The sequence below is a fragment of the Castor canadensis genome, chromosome 3 (assembly GCF_047511655.1).
Source record: "Castor canadensis chromosome 3, mCasCan1.hap1v2, whole genome shotgun sequence".
Taxonomy (NCBI): domain Eukaryota; kingdom Metazoa; phylum Chordata; class Mammalia; order Rodentia; family Castoridae; genus Castor; species Castor canadensis.
Genome location: NC_133388.1, coordinates 7706395 through 7721870, shown reverse-complemented (window position 1 = coordinate 7721870; position 15476 = coordinate 7706395). Strand labels below are relative to the sequence as shown.

The 15476-nt window shown below is 48.9% G+C and overlaps 1 pseudogene; it reads left to right on the top strand.

Moving 5' to 3' along the window:
- Positions 1-297: 297 nt before the first annotated feature.
- On the top strand, positions 298-453 carry LOC141421952 (U2 spliceosomal RNA; annotated as a pseudogene).
- Positions 454-15476: the final 15023 nt, after the last annotated feature.

The following is a 15476-nucleotide window of genomic DNA, read 5'->3' as shown; positions in this document are numbered from 1 at the left end:
GTCTCTGTCCACGTTCAGAGGAATGAGACTGGTCCCTCATCCCCGGTCAGGGTGTTGAATTTGCGACTGTAACATTGGATCTATCAGTTCTGCTCGTGCTGCCCAGGCTCTTTTCTAGTGTGCACATGTTAGAGAGTGTTACGTGTTTGGGGGAAGCGGCCCCTTCCTGAGTGTGTGATGCTTTTCTTCATCCTTGCTCTGAAATCTGCTCTGTCCAATGTCCGATGACTACTCCAGCTTTCTTTCCACTAGTGTTAGCATGGTCTACTTTAAATTCATTTGTTTCTTTATCACTTTATCCCCTCTTAGCCTTTTGGCTAAGATCAAGTGCAGTAAATTTATGTCTCTCTATATTTAGTGTGGGTTTCATGTATGGGTCTTGTTTTTTGATCCACTCTGACAATGTCTTTTAATTGGCACATTTACACTATTGATGTTCAAAGTGTACTTCATTTAATTTGTTACTGTTTTCTATTTGTGACTCTTGTTCTTCATGTGTTTTTCCTCTACTCTTTTCTTGCCTCTTGTGATTTTTGAGCATTTTGTATGACTCCATTCTGTCTTCTCTCTTATTATATCAATTGTACTAGTTTTATTTTTTAGTGTTTGGCCCAGTGTTTGATATATATTTTTATACTTAATCCATGTCCACTTTCAAACAATACTAACCACTTCACATGTAGGCTGAGTGCCTTATAATAAAAAGTCATCCTAATTCTTTCATTCCTTATACCATTGCTGTCCTTTGTTTTGCCTATACATAAGTATGTATACATACCTAGATGTATATATATATATATATACACACATACACATAACCAAATATATTGGTGCTATTATCATTTTGAGCAAATTTCTCTCTTCTTAAGAATAAGGAAGCCAGGGGCTGGTGGAGTGGCACAAGTATTAAAATACCTGCCTAGCAATTGTGAGGCCTTGAGTTCAAACCCAATACTGCCAAAAAAAAAAAGGAATAAGGAAGCCAGGTGTGGTATTGAACACCTATAATCCTAGTACTCAGGAGGCTGAAGCAGGAGGATTTGAGTTTTAGGTGAGCCTGGGCTACACAGCAAGACCATGGCTCCACAAGAAAAAATAAAATAATAAAGAAAAATAAAAGTTTTTCCTTTACTCTCACTTATTCCCTCTCTGACACTTTTCCTATCTTTATGGAGATCTGAGTTTCTATTCAGTGTAAGTTTCCTTCTCTGTAAAGAGTGGCTTTTCCTATTTCTTGCAAGGCAGGTATATTGGCAACAAATTCCCTCAAATTTTCGTTTTGTCTTTATTTCTCCTTCCCTTCTGCCGGATAATTTTCAGGGTATGATTGAATCCAGCACTTTAGTGATGTCATCTTACTCTCCACTTTGGCTTCTGAGGTTAGGTCCACGTGAGTCTTGTGCTCACGCTTCTTTCTGGAAGGTGTGTCCTTTCCCTCTGGTGCATGTCAGACTTTTCACCTTCACTCTGTCATTTGAAATGCCCATTCTGATCCTCCCAGCCATGTCAGAGTCTGGTTTTGAAGCTTTCACTGATGCTTCAAACCGTTTTTTGTTTATTTGATTGATCTATTTTTTTGTTATTGTTAGTTTGTTTTTGGCTTTTGGAATTCCTTTTAATTTTTTCTGGATAGCTGTCAAAGATTACTGGATTTGCCAGGCCTGCTACAAATAGTGCTAGTGACAGGAGGGTTTCTCTTCTTGTGATGGGGTTTCGCATAAGTGAGTTTTGACAGATGTCTACCACAGCATTGTCACCACTGCAATCAAGATACTGAGCAGATCTGTCACCTGCAAAAGCTGCCAGTCCTTCACGTCCCAAGCTCCAGACCACCTCTGAACTGCTGTTTGTCACTGGAGGGCATTTTTGTCTGCTCTAGAATATCACAACCAGAATCATGCCATCAGCCATCTTTTTTTTGGTGTGCATGGTACACTGCCTAGCAAGCATACTGCACTTGACGTATGCCCCCAGTCCTTCTTAAAACCTTTTTAATTTTGTTTTTGAGATAGGGTCTCACTAACTTTGCTGGGGCTGGCCTTGAACTCACCATCTTCTGCCTCCAATTCCTGAATACTGGGACCACTAACTCAGTGTGTCACATTTTGTGTCTGGCTTCCTTGCTCAGCATGTGTTTTGTTTTGTTTTGTTTTTGCAGTACTGAGGCTTGAACTCAGGGCCTACACCTTGAGCCACTCCACGAGACCTTTTCTATGAAGGGTTTTTCAAGATAGAGTCTCACAAAACTATTTGCCGGGGCTGACTTCAAACCTTGATCCTCCCTATCTCTGCCTCCTGAGTTGCTAAGATTATAGGCATGAGCCACCAGCGCTTGGCTCAGCATAGTTGGTTTTTTTTTAAAGATTATATTAGCAATGTTCCTTTTTCTTGCTGTATACTCTGCCATTGTATAAAATACTTCCCTTATCTGTCACCTGATAATGGAGGTTTGGGTTCTTGTCAATTGTTGAATATTATAAATAATGTAATAAAAACTCTCATAGAAGTCTTTTATGAACAAATATTTCCATTTTGTTTGGATAAATTACCTACGGGTATTAATACCTGGGGGTAAGTGTACATTTAACTTTCTAAGAAAACTGCCAAGCAATTCTCCAAAGAGGCTGTGATATTTGACTTCCAGCGATGTTGGAAAGTTCAGCTCATTCCCACCCTCATCAACAGTTGGTATTACCAGGTTTTCATTTTAGAAATTTATAATTCTCAAATGTGTGTGGAAATTTAAGGTCTAAAATAACCATGATATTTTGAAAAAGACAAAGTTAGAGGACTCAAACTCTATGATGAGTTCTGGTAAAGCTACAGTGATCAACACTGTTTATTGGCTGGGCCCTGGCAGCTCACATCTGCAATTCTAGCTACTTGGGAAACTGAGATCAAGAGGATCTTGGTTCAAGGTCAGCCCTGAAAATAGTTTTGAGACCCCCCCCATCTCCAAATTAATCAGAGCAAAATGGACTGGAGGTGTGGCTCAAGTGGGTAGAGCACCTGCTTTGCCTGCCCTGAGTTCAAACCCCAGTCCCACCAAAAAACAAACAAAACCTTCCAAGCCAGAGCTTTGACTCCAGTGAAAGTATTCTTCAAAATAGAGACAAAATAAGGACTTTTTCTAGACACAAAAACTGAGAATCTGTCGCCAGCAGCTCTTCTCCATAAAAAGTGCTAAGTGGGTTGCTCTGGTGAAGGGAGACGCCCGGATGGCGTCTAAGAATGGCTGACTCCGGATGTAGCAGATCTGTGGGTAAGTACAGAAGACCAGATCGGCCAGCCAGGATCCCTCCAGAAGGAGACACTGCGCTCGGACGTCATTTACAGGGTGATTTTAACCAAGATTATAAACTGGTAAAACGATGGTTAGCAACCAACGTGGGTAAAGGATGAGCAAACGCAGAGAACAGGTCCCACAGCCAGGGCTCCCGGAGAATAAATGAGGAGGGAATTGACCTTTAGAAGAGGAGGTGGCTGCCACTTGACAGGTGGAGGCTGAGGCTGGCTCACAGGAAGTGAGTGAGTCCCTGGGTCGCCAAGAGCCTCGTGGCAGTCGGAGCTCGGTGGGCCTCCCGCAAGCTGCGGGCAGCTGTGCACACGGGTGGAGGGAGGCCCGTCCCTGATTGGGACCGCAGTGTCCCTCCACTGCCCTCTATCGGCAACGCCTGACATTGCTCCTGCAGGCAAAGAAATGAGAGCAGCTCCAGCTCCGTTGTGCAAAACAGGACAGAAAAGGGCAGATTTGAGATGAGAGGCCTGGAGCAGATAGCTGGCACATTATATATTCACCTCTAGTTTTTGTTTCTATAAAAGACATCACTACTCCGGGTGCCAGTGGCTCACACCTGTAATCCAAGCTGCTCAGGAGGATCGCAGTTCGAAGTCAGCAGGGCAAATAGTTCCATGAGACCCTATCTGGAAAAAACCCATCACAAAAAAATGGCTGGTGGAGTGGCTCAACGTGTAGAGCGCCTGCCTGGCAAATGTGAAGCCCTGAGTTCAAACCCCAGTTCTACCCTCTCCCCAAAAAAAAGACATCACTAAAGTAAAGCTAATAGTGCTGTCCTGTGTGTACAACATATAAATGTCACCCATGAGCACCACAGCATCAAGGACAATGAAAACACAGTTGCTGTATTTCACCTGACCCAATTCAACACTAATTCTAAGTAAACTGGGATAAATTCAAATGCATATCTTACTCTGGAACCATTACTAAACATATACATAGACACACCTAATAGGATACGAAAAAAATTACTATGTCAACACAAAAGAAGGTAGGAAATGAGCAGCAGCAGAAACAACAGAGATGAGACAAAATTAGTGAAATACAGACCTGAATCTCACCGAGTTACAGCTAGAATTCCGTGTAGATGGGAGGAACATACCACTAAAAGGTAAAAATTCTAAGTCAGGCATGGTGGTGCACACCTGAAATCCCAGCACTTGGGAAGCAGAGGCAGGAGGATCCTAAGTTCGAGGCCAGGCAGGGCTACATAGGAAAGGCTGGGGATGCAGCTCAGCAGTACAGGTACAGTGCTTGCCTAGCATGCACAAAGCCGTGGGGTTTGATTCCACCACCACCACAACAACAACAAAAAAAAATTGTCAGAATACATTTTTTTTAAAGCCAGGTCCAGCTGTATGTTATCTATAAGGCACCTGCTTTAAATACTAAGGTACAGATACACGGAAAGAGAAAGTGTGGAGAAAGATTTATGCACAAACATTGAACCTAAGAGAACTGGGCCGGCCATGTTAGTGCTTCACAAAATGGGCTTCTGGAGAAAATTCTAGAGACAAAGAGGGAAGATTCGTAACAATAAAAGGGTCATTTCATCAGAAAGATGTAACAGAGCTTCAAAATACATATAGCAAAGACTATCAGAACAAAGGGAGGAAGGAACTGATCCATAGGTTGTTGACGATTTCACACTTCTCCCTGGGTATTGCTAGAACAGATAAATAAGTCACTAACAATATAGAGAGGGCTGGAAGACCAGGCCAGAGAGCCCCACTGCTGGGAGCAGCCCCTACATGGGAGCCAAGGAGTGCTCCCATAGACCATGGCCGCCTTGGCTGCCAGGCACAGACACTGCAGCCTGCACCCACTCCACCACTGAGGCTAGACACCAGAGCTTCACCATACCACCAGGGCCTTGACGCCTGGCCAGCATGGTTCCTGCTCCTGGCTTTTCTTTGCACTCCCCTCTGAGCCACCCAGCAACTTATGTAAATTACATCACAGGGTTCCATCCTCTCCACAGCTGGTGTCTCCCCCATCTGCTGATGAGATAGGGGTTGGGGAAGTTAATTACCAGTCCTAAATTCTTCAGCAAGCATGTGACATAAGTGGCATTGAACCCAGATCCAGGAGACTCCAGACCCTGGAGGGTCTACTTCACAGGAATCCCCCCCTCCACACACACACACGCATGCGTGAACACCCATCAGGACTCGGGTGGGTCCTCTGTGGGCCTCTGAGACCCCTCTGTCTCTGGAGCCAGCAGTGCTGTGCAGCTTTTCATTGGCTGGGTGGGCACAGGGCCTGCAGATTGCAGAATCACTGGACCTCCAAGGCTGTCAGACCCAGAGTGAAAAGGACAGGGGAGGGTGTCCAGGGGAAGGAGGAGACACAGCCTAAGCCAGGGCTTGGAGGGTGGCACCAGTGCCCATCTGTGCCACTGCAGGCAGAGCCTCGTGGGGCCTTGAGTTCCAGAGGGAGTGATCAGAGGATGAGGGACCTTGGGCCTCACCTCACTCATCCTCATGGTGTGTGTGTGGTGGGAGGAGAAGGTCCTGCTCTGGGAGGGTCTCTCTGGAGGCCCAGGCAGGGGTGGACAGATTAGTGCTCCTCTGCCCAGCCACATGCCAATTGGAGATATTGTCCCCTACTGTTCCCTGGGCTGGGTTTGGAGTGGCTCCTACAGAGAGGTGTTTTGAGTGCCAGGGATCTGCCTGGCTGGGAGTGTGGACATGGAGACTGGCTGGGCTGGTGACCTGCCACGTGACTGAAGAGGTATCGAGAGCTGGGGTTAGGGACAGGGACATTTGGACCATTACTTACTCCCAGAACTTTCTGGCAAATCCCCAAGAAGATGCTTTGAGAAGTCTCCTGGGAGAGGAAAGGGATCCCTGGGACTTCATCTTAGCCCGGGAGAAGGTTGGGGACAAATCCCTCTGTCCACTCGCAAGGGCTGGTGGTCCCTTAACACAGAGGGGCAGGACCATCGGGTGAGGCTAGGCTGCCCATCCTGCCTTCCTTCCAGTAATCACTGCACTCTGTGTCCCTGTGCACTCCTCTGTTTTCTGCTCACACCTAGGGGACCCTGTTTAGTCCCAGGCATTGGCAGCCCGTTTTTGGATGTGCAGAGAGGGTGCTGAGGTTGGGTAGGGGGCTTCAGTGGGAGGTGGTCACACAGGACAGCTCTCTAGGGGATCCTGGAGAGCTAACGGGAATTAAACCTGCTTAATTAGAGAAGGAGACTGGGCTCTCTAGAAGGTTCTGGGATTTCAGAAACCTTGCCCAGCTGCCTCCTTGAGGATCCCTGGGATGCTGGGGGCAACTGTGAGCAAAGGAGAGACAGGGAGAGGACAGGAGTCCTACAAGGTTGAGCTGACTGTGACTTACAGGGAGGTGCTCTGGGCCTGCCAGGGAGGCAATGCTCTTGAACCCCACCCCCACCCTGACACACACACACACACACACACACACACACACACACACACACACTCTATCAGAGTTTCCTGTGCATCAGGGAAGGAGAAAGCAAGTGAGCAGTGACACTGAGCTAGAAGCCAAGGGCTCTGAGAGATGGGCATCTGCCCAGGCCTTGGCCCTTGCCCCACGCAGACACCTCCCAACAGCAGCAAAGCACACAGAGGACACCAGGAGGGAAACTAGCTCGGTACTGGGAGAGAGCTGCCAGGGCCTCACAGTCTGCTCAGAGGGCCTGATGCAGGGCAAGGGCACTGGAGGGAGGGAGGGAGGGAAGGGCTTTATGCCTGGCAAGCCATCCAGCCTGGGCAGAGAGAGGCCCATGGGGATGTGGGAGCAGCAGTCTGCCCAGAATCAGGGCGTGCCAGCTCTATGCTCAGCCCTGCCAAGATGTCAGAATGTCACAGAGAGGGGAGCAGAGTTTCAGAGAGGATCCGTCCCACACAAGTCAGGTGGGCACCCAGCCCTCCCCCGATCCTGTCTCATCTCCTCGGCCTCAAGCCAGGGTCTTGTGCTCAGGTGCCCTGCACCTGATGACGGAAGAGCAGGACCAGGGCTTCCACCTATGGACAGTTCTGTCATGCAAGGAGTTTTTTGGCTTCTGTGACCCCAGCATACAAACACCAATGTGCGTGGTCCCTCCATGAGTGCTCAGTGGATGCTTGGTGTGTTGGAGGGAAAACAGCTCAGTAGGGGGGAGGGTTGGGCTGCAGCCACAGGCTTAGTCTCCAAATTAGCCTCTTGGTCATCTTACCATCTTATCTGCTCCTCCTGATGATGGACACCCCAGCCCGTGCTTCCCACCTTGCATGCTGTCACCAGGTGCTGTGGGGTCTGACTCCAGGCCTGGAAACTGAAGTGCAAAGGAAGACACAGCACAAAGCCCTGTGCAAACTCTGGCCATGCTGGGAACAGTCACGAGGGTGATATTTGAAAACATGATCTCCATGTCCAAGAGTGTGGTCCGCGTCTCTACCCAGATGTCTGGCGCCCTGGTGGCTGTATTTTGGTGACTGAATCTTTTTAGCCAGCAGAGCATGTCACTTCCAAGAAGTTTGGAATTAAAAGTCTAGCAGGCTTCACCTGTTCTCATCAGTTTGTGTGTGTGTCGGGGGGGGACACTGGCTGGCCTTGGGGCCTTATGCAGAGTCTGGCTTTGTGTCTTCTGTGCTTAGGATCAGAGTGCTTGTGTCTAGCCCCTTCCCAAGGCCAGCTAATGCCCACTTTCCCCCACTCCTGCCCTGGAAATGAGGGGTCTTCTGGTCACCCAGGAGCCTTGGGCCAGTCCAGGCCCTGCTTTCTGCAACAGCCACCTTCTTGGCACTGTGAGGCCAGATGCATGGGGCTCAGGGTGCAAGCGAGGAGGCTGCTGGGAAGTTAAAGGGCTCAGCCTGGACATACAACAGCAATGCCCAGATGAGGCTGTTGCCCTGGCTTTGGAGGCTGAGGTACTGTGCGAGGGCCACTAGGACTGCTGGACCCATGGTGGACCCTTGAGCCTGCATGGCCTCTCCTTTGGTTATGCTTAGGTTCTCAGGTCACACAGTGGCCTGACCCTTCCTCATTCCCCTAGCCACTCAGCTCCAGGATCCAGAGTTCTTTGCTTGGTTTGTTGTCTGACCCCTAGACATCCTCTCCCCCAGGAGATGGGCACCCCATACCCACCTCTCTGGGGTTTGACTGCCTATTCCTATCCTACCACTTGCTGGGTAACCAGGTGGAATGGGTTCAGGGGACAAGGCCTCGCTATTTTTAGGACCTTCAGCCCCAAGGCTGCTGTAAATACTTCCACCCAGTCTGCCAAACCTGAGACGGCCCTGGAGGGTATTGCCTCTCCTTCCCAGCACAGGCCCTGGGGCTGTCACCTGTCCCTGCAAGGGCTGGAGGAGAATCAGGAACTTCCTGCAGCATCTCTCCTGCATCAGAAACTGGCAGCGTATGTCTTATCCCTGCCAATCCTCTCCATTCAGCACCTGCTCTGTAGAGCCAGTGTGCAGGTCTAGCCCAGGCCTCCTTTGGGAGCTGCAGACCTCCAGAATCAGCACTCAGAATAGCAGGGCCTGGTACAGGAGCCTCGAGTCTCTGCACCCTCCTCCCCCACCTCCTCTGCCACCACCACCATTGCAATGGCAAGGGAGCAGCTGGCCCTCCAGGCACCCCACACCATGCAGGGCAAGAGCCAGGCTCTGGGCCAGCTGGGTGTAGAGCAAGCCTGTATTAGGACAGCTCTTAATCCCCCGCTCTGCATATGATCCTTAATGTGTCACTGTTTCATGGTGTACTGAAAGAATCCAGCAACATCTTGCAGGAGCTAATCCCAGAGTCTGGACCCTGGGGAGGGGAAAGGACAGTGGTGCGTAGCCTCCCATCCCTGTGTCCTCAGTGGCGCCTGCAGGGAGGGGGCCCAATCACAGTGCCTTGGCTTTCTGAACCTTCTGGGAGCTGACATCTCTGGGCTGCTACCCTCCCGCCTGGCACAGTCTTTCTGGGTAATCGTTCTGTTTGTTTTCCCAGAGCAGGTGGGGGCAGGGCCCTCTCTCATCCATTATCCAGCTTCCTGCGACAGTGAGGCATGGTGCACGCGCGCAGGCAGAACAGTCTGGGTTTGCCTGGATTAAGACAGGAAACAGCAGGAAGTGTGGTCTGAAATATATGAATATTTGTGGTGGTGCAAACCCAGAAGAAGCAAATAGTAATCAACAAATCAACAACAACGACACCTCCAATCTATAGACAATAATACCCAGGAATCTGCAAGTCCTAACAGCCAGTTTGAGCACCGTGGCGTTTCTCAGCTCCTTTCTGTCCTTACTCCAGTGTTTGCTGGCCACTTCTGTGTTTGCTGAGCCCTGTGCAGTGTGTGTGGGGGCCAGTCCTGAGTTCACAGCCTGCGCCTAAAAACCCCCCTCCCAGCTCCATGCATACCCTATGGTTACACAGCTTCTTCTTAGACCACTTTCCAGGTGAGGAATGAAGTCACAGGCTGGCTGAGTGCCCTAAGAAACAGGACCTGGTGCAAGCCGTTGATTGGACAGATGATCCAAGACTAGATGAGCCCCTGCAGCGTGGTGATGGCGTGGCACATCCATGGACACCTGGGGCTCAGTCCTGTTGGGAGCCCTAAAGAATGATACAGCAGGCATCTCAGCACAGCCCATGAGAAGGCAGGAGGCTGGGTACCTACCAGCAGCTCCTAGGCTGGACTGAGGCTGCCCTGCTACAAGAATGCCCCCAGCATTGATGCTGCAAGGGTCTTTCTGACTTCAGAGAAACCTAGGACTCTAAGAATCAGTAACTCCTTTGCTAGCGTGGGCCTGAGACAGGACCTGCTTCCCATCGCACACTGTCTGGCATAGCTGTGCAGAAATCGAGTGTAGCACAGCAACAGAGAGAGCAGTGTGTGGTCTTTCAACAACACAGCCTCTGGGAAAGCAGGAGACAATGACTGGGCACCAGTGACCAGTGATAAGAAAGTCAAGAAGTTAAATGTCAACAAAATCCTTAAACAATCCAGGCCCATGCCATACGGGCCCTGCAGGGAGTCTCCTCCTCCAGCCTGAGCCCAGTCTGCCCAAAGCTTGGTGACTGAGGGACCAGGCCTCTCACTGTCAGGACACAAAAGCAACCATAGGATATGGAACACCTGCCTGCCAGCAGCAGGCTGTAAAAACTAGCCCCAGTCCATAGGGGATGGTGGGGGGGAAGAACAACTGGCTGGAGGGGGACAAGGAGGGCGTAGGGCTCTCTGGGGACTTATTGGGACCCTTGGAGTAAGTTACAGGGTTGTCAGAGGCTGAGAGCACAGATGAGTCTGTGAGGAATCTTCTGTGTTCCACACTGTGTTTTTGCTGTTCTGTGGTGTCCTAAAGCTGTGCTGTGGCCAGGGGGAGCAAGGCGGGAGGCTAGAAATGAGTGGGGTAATGGAGTAAGGGGAAAGGCAGGGGAAGCTAGAGGGCCAGAGTTTGTCTGAGGATGCTGGGGTCCCAACCATCATCCCAGATCTCCCCTAGCCTCCCCAAGCCTTGGCTCCACAGACAGACCCCTGCACCAGGCTTCACCTTTGGGAACCCCTACCAGAGACCCAGCTCTGTTCTGGGTCCCTCCTGCACCCCACCTGTCCCACTTCACGGGTTCTGCTGCTTCCCAGGCCCTGGCCCTTCTCCGATGCCAGCCCTGTTTCCATACCCAGCCTCTGCTGCTCACTCCCTGACGCTCCCCAGCTGCCACCTGGAGGGTTCTGGGCACTCCAGACACGTGGTTTTGTCTGAGGTTTTTACGTGCAATCTCCCTTTGACAAATGTAGCTTTGTTCCTGCCAGACCTCACAGCTCGTAGATATGAATTAGAAAGGGGCACCTCTTCTTAATGACACTTTGATCCATGTGACAAAAAGTGACCATACTACATCAATTAGTTGTTGTATGTGGTTCTGAGAACGCTAGCCTCTTAAATGTCTGCCCTTGTGCAGTGTGCCACCTGTCTAACCTCACAGGTCTGCCTGGAAGGGCGCTTAGCAGTCTTCGTCCTGCTGATCCTCAGAAGCATCTACTGCAGTTGTACAATTTTAGGATGGTTTCAGTGCACAATTGTCAGCGAGATTTGCAAAGATCCCTATATTGTAGCTATCCAGTGCCTACCTGGCAGCCAGGAGGACCCTGGGAAGTGTGGGATGAACGGCAGCATTCAGAGTGCAGCAGGGGTACAGTCTCTCATAAGGAAAGTTCATAACCAAACTTCCAGAGTGCATGGGAGGTGCAACACATATCTATGCAGAGAACATGCAAAGAAAAGGCTGTTGAATTGATTGGGCTTGCTCAATCTTTCTTCCTTTCTCCCTGTCATTCATCACAAATAGGTTCACCCCACAGTTCACCTCCACTCTTGCCACAAATTGCAGAGACCAAAATGGGATCCACCCAGAGGACCCTGACACCAAGAGCTGCCTGGCGATGTCTGCAACAGATGCTCCCAGCTCTGACTTTTGGAGACGATGAGCTCACTTGCCCAGAGAGACTGATGTCCACATCCTAAGTATAGATGAAGCCACATTCTCAGAATATATATAAACCCTTATTTTGGGATGGACCAATGTGGGTTGTTTTTTTGTTTGTTTGTTTTTGACCTGTCTGTGGATCAGCAAGTCGGTGATATAGTACGAAGTTCAGTTATTTGGCCAGTGTTAGCAAGAGCAGTACTGTTCTCAGAGAAAATGAATTTAGAAAGCCCAGGACATATAAGTCAGTCTGGTGACAGAGAGCACAGAAAAGAGCTGGTGGCCCTTGGGAGTCACCTAAGGACACCAGAGCCAAACAGCCCTTTTCATTTATTTTGATAGGTGGAATTTAGTTTTAATTATGTAAGAGAATTCTTCATGAGATATTTTCAAAGAGAAATGAGGTCTTAATAATCTGAGCTCTCATTACAGTCCTCAGCTATTAAATCTTTATAAATCTCTGCTGGAAAGGCAGAGCAGCAGCTGGGGTGGGAGGACCGTGAACTTGGAGTGTGAGGGAGCAGAAAGCAGTGGCTCAAATGTGTTGAAGACTTCATTTGCCCCATTTGGAGCCTTGAGTTCAAGGGTGAGAGCCAATCCTTGGATGAAATGACCACAAGGAGGAATTCTAATGACAGCTGAGAATGGGGAAACTGAGGCAGAGGTGAATGCAGTGGTCTAAACTCAAGAGCCTGCCTAAAAAGACCTGGAAACTGCACCCGCCCCCCCCCCCAAGCCGGCTTCATTTCACTCTCACAAAACTTCACCCCACTCTAAGACTGGGGGATTTCAGCTCCTCGGGGGAGAAGTTGAGTTTGGGTTATTTTTACTATCCCAAATTAAGTGATGCATGTGTACTAGCTGTGCACGCTACTGGAGTTTACCTCTGGTCCCCTGATTTGCTCAGACTCATGGAAACTAAGTGAAACCTAGGGCCCTGAGGACCTACCAGGCTTCCAGATGTTAAGGTCCACAGTGGGTTGGGGGGCTTTTCCATCTCTGCTCAGCTCCATGACTTTTCCCTAAAAGCACCCATTTCTGAGCTCCCCCACCCTATGCCCCACATCTCTTTGGGGTCCTCCACCCAAGGGACCCTTTGGGAAGAAGAATGTGGCACTGGCTAAGGGCTCTCAGGCCTCTCAGAAGACCTTCTGAGAAAAAACTGAGGCGTGTAGATTCTAACATTCTCTTGTTTGGAGTCAAGGAAAAAGTCACCAACTATAACCAAATTCTCATACAGACAAGGGGCTTTTATGCCTTTCTAGCAACCTGTCCTAGGGCAGAACCCCCATCTCAGTCAGAGACTGAGGTGATACACACTCTGCAAGCACTTGCTGGAAATGAGTGTGTTCCAGGAGTAAATAACCAAACAGCTTAGTTAGAAACCCACTTGGAAGACATGCCTACTTGCATCCTCGTGTGACATCAGACACCCTATGCTATCGTTTGGATCTTAAGTGTCCCTCAGAGGACCATGTGGTAAAGGTTTGGGTCCCCAGTGTAGTGCTATTAGGAGGTGGTAGAACCTTTACAAGGTGGGCCTACTGGGAGGTTCTCAGGTCATTGGGAGCAAGCTCTCAAAGGGGATCATGGGGCCCTGGACTTTTCCTTCCAGTCATGAGGTGAGTGGTTTTGCTCTGCCATGTGCTCTTGCCGTGCTGTGCCACAGGCCCAAAGCAACATGACCAACTGATCATGAGCTGAAATCTCTAACACTACAGAGAAAATGCTTTTTTTGTTAGGACTGATTAGTTTTGGCATTTGTTATGTGAGGGAACGCTAACACACAGTACACAGGTGAGCTCTCCAATCAGTATGGATGAGGCTCCCTGTACTTGTCTACTAAGGTGATTTCAGCTATGTGAAAGAAACCTGAGAACTACCTTAAGTGATAAGGAAGGTGTGTGCACCTTTCCCTAGGAAGGGCAGCTCCATGCTGACCAATTTGGCCCCTCAATGGCATTTTTAAAAAATAATACCTTTCTGAAGAATTCTGACAGACATTTGCATATATGGTTACATTTCTATTGCAAATGGTTTTCAACTGCTTCAGTAACATCTTGAAGAGAAATTCTCTCACATTTTTGCTTTGCGCCCTTGGTAGATATGACTCTGGGTGTCACTTGCAGACCCACCCATTAGTGGCAAAACAGAGGCCATCTTTGCTTTTGTGTCTTTTTTCTCTGCCAAGGGGGCTTTCTCAGCATTCCTTAACAGCCATCCTCTCACATCTCATTGGATAGGATTGGATCACATGACCTACACTTGCCCAATTATTGGCTAGGAAAACTGTTGGCTTAGCCAATCAGAGCCTATCCCTGAGGCATCCAGAACAAAGTCTGAACCTCAAAACAACATTGAGCTCTGTCAGCAAGGAAGGAGAGGTTAGTAACCACTAAATGTGGGACTGGGAATCTGTCCCAGTGTCCCCTTGCTTGTTCTGCCAGAGGCCTTCATAAAAGAGCTACTTCTAACCTGCCATGGTTAGACCTTCAACTGCTGCTGTGCTCTGTTAGAGCCTGGGTCAGCCTGAGGTCCTAGTAGGAAAAGGTACTTTTTAGAAGCTTCCAGAAACTGGAAGACAGTCCTTTGAGTGTTGCCAGAGGCTACCCCATGCCATCCTATGTCCAGAGATGACTGCTCCAGTGTGGACTGTCAGGAGCTAGGCTCCATTCCTGTTCTGGCCCTAAGTCCAGCTGTGTATGGCTGCTACCTCCAGGAGGTACTCCTCTGTCAGAGAGAAATTCACATGGTCTTGCTTAAAACACCAAGGGACCTAGTGGAGCTCTTGCCAAGCACGACTCATAGGAGCCCACTTAATCCTCATGCGTGCTCCAGCTGCCCGTCCCAGAGCTGGGCAGAAGCGCCAAGGAGCCTGGGTAAGTCACACAAGTTCCCACGGCTGGCAGCAGTGGGGCTGGAAGTGTCACCCAAAGTTTACACTGCCACCCACACCCAGCTGCAAGTCCTTTAAAAAAAACCTGAATGTAATTAATGTCAACTAAATAACAGCGAGAGAGAGATTCTCCAAAAAACACCGCTATTTCCCTGGGAAGGGCCGAACACTGGTGCGCATCCCAAGTGCACAGTGAACTATGGGCGCGTGCAAGGAGGCAGGGGCAAGCAGAGGTTTTTGAGGCAGGATGAGAAGGATTGCTGCAGATGTTTTGAAACAACAATGCTTGGCTATGATGATCAATAACAAGGGCAGCATCCGTCCAAGGTTAAGCAGTAATTGTTGGGCAGATGCCCTTGCAGAAATACTTTTGTGGAAGATTGTGGTTGCATTTGTGCAAGGTGGAGGTTAGGGTAGAGTTTTGGGGAATAGTTCTTGTTATGCAATCGTGCATACAATCTTCTTTGTAAACCTTCTGGCTTTATTTATATTTTTGGTTAGAGACTGACAAAAATGACTCCATTTTGATTCTGACAACTTTCCCATTCCATAAAATGCAATATTTTGAAGTGTAGGATTCAGCAGTTGTTAGTAGGTTTCCGAGGTTGCTCATTACTACCATCACAGTCAATTTCAAAACAAGTTCATTACCCCAAAAAGAAATCTTGTGTGCCTTATCAGTCTCCCACCTGTGAATTTGCCTATTCAGAACATTTCCTACAATGTAACCATACAATGTTTTAGCCTGTGTCAGTGTTTCATTCCTTTTTTTGTCAGATACTATTCTGTGGTACAGATGACTCTCGCAGATGGACATTTAGTTGTTCCTGTTTGGCTGATATGAATAGTGCAGCTCTG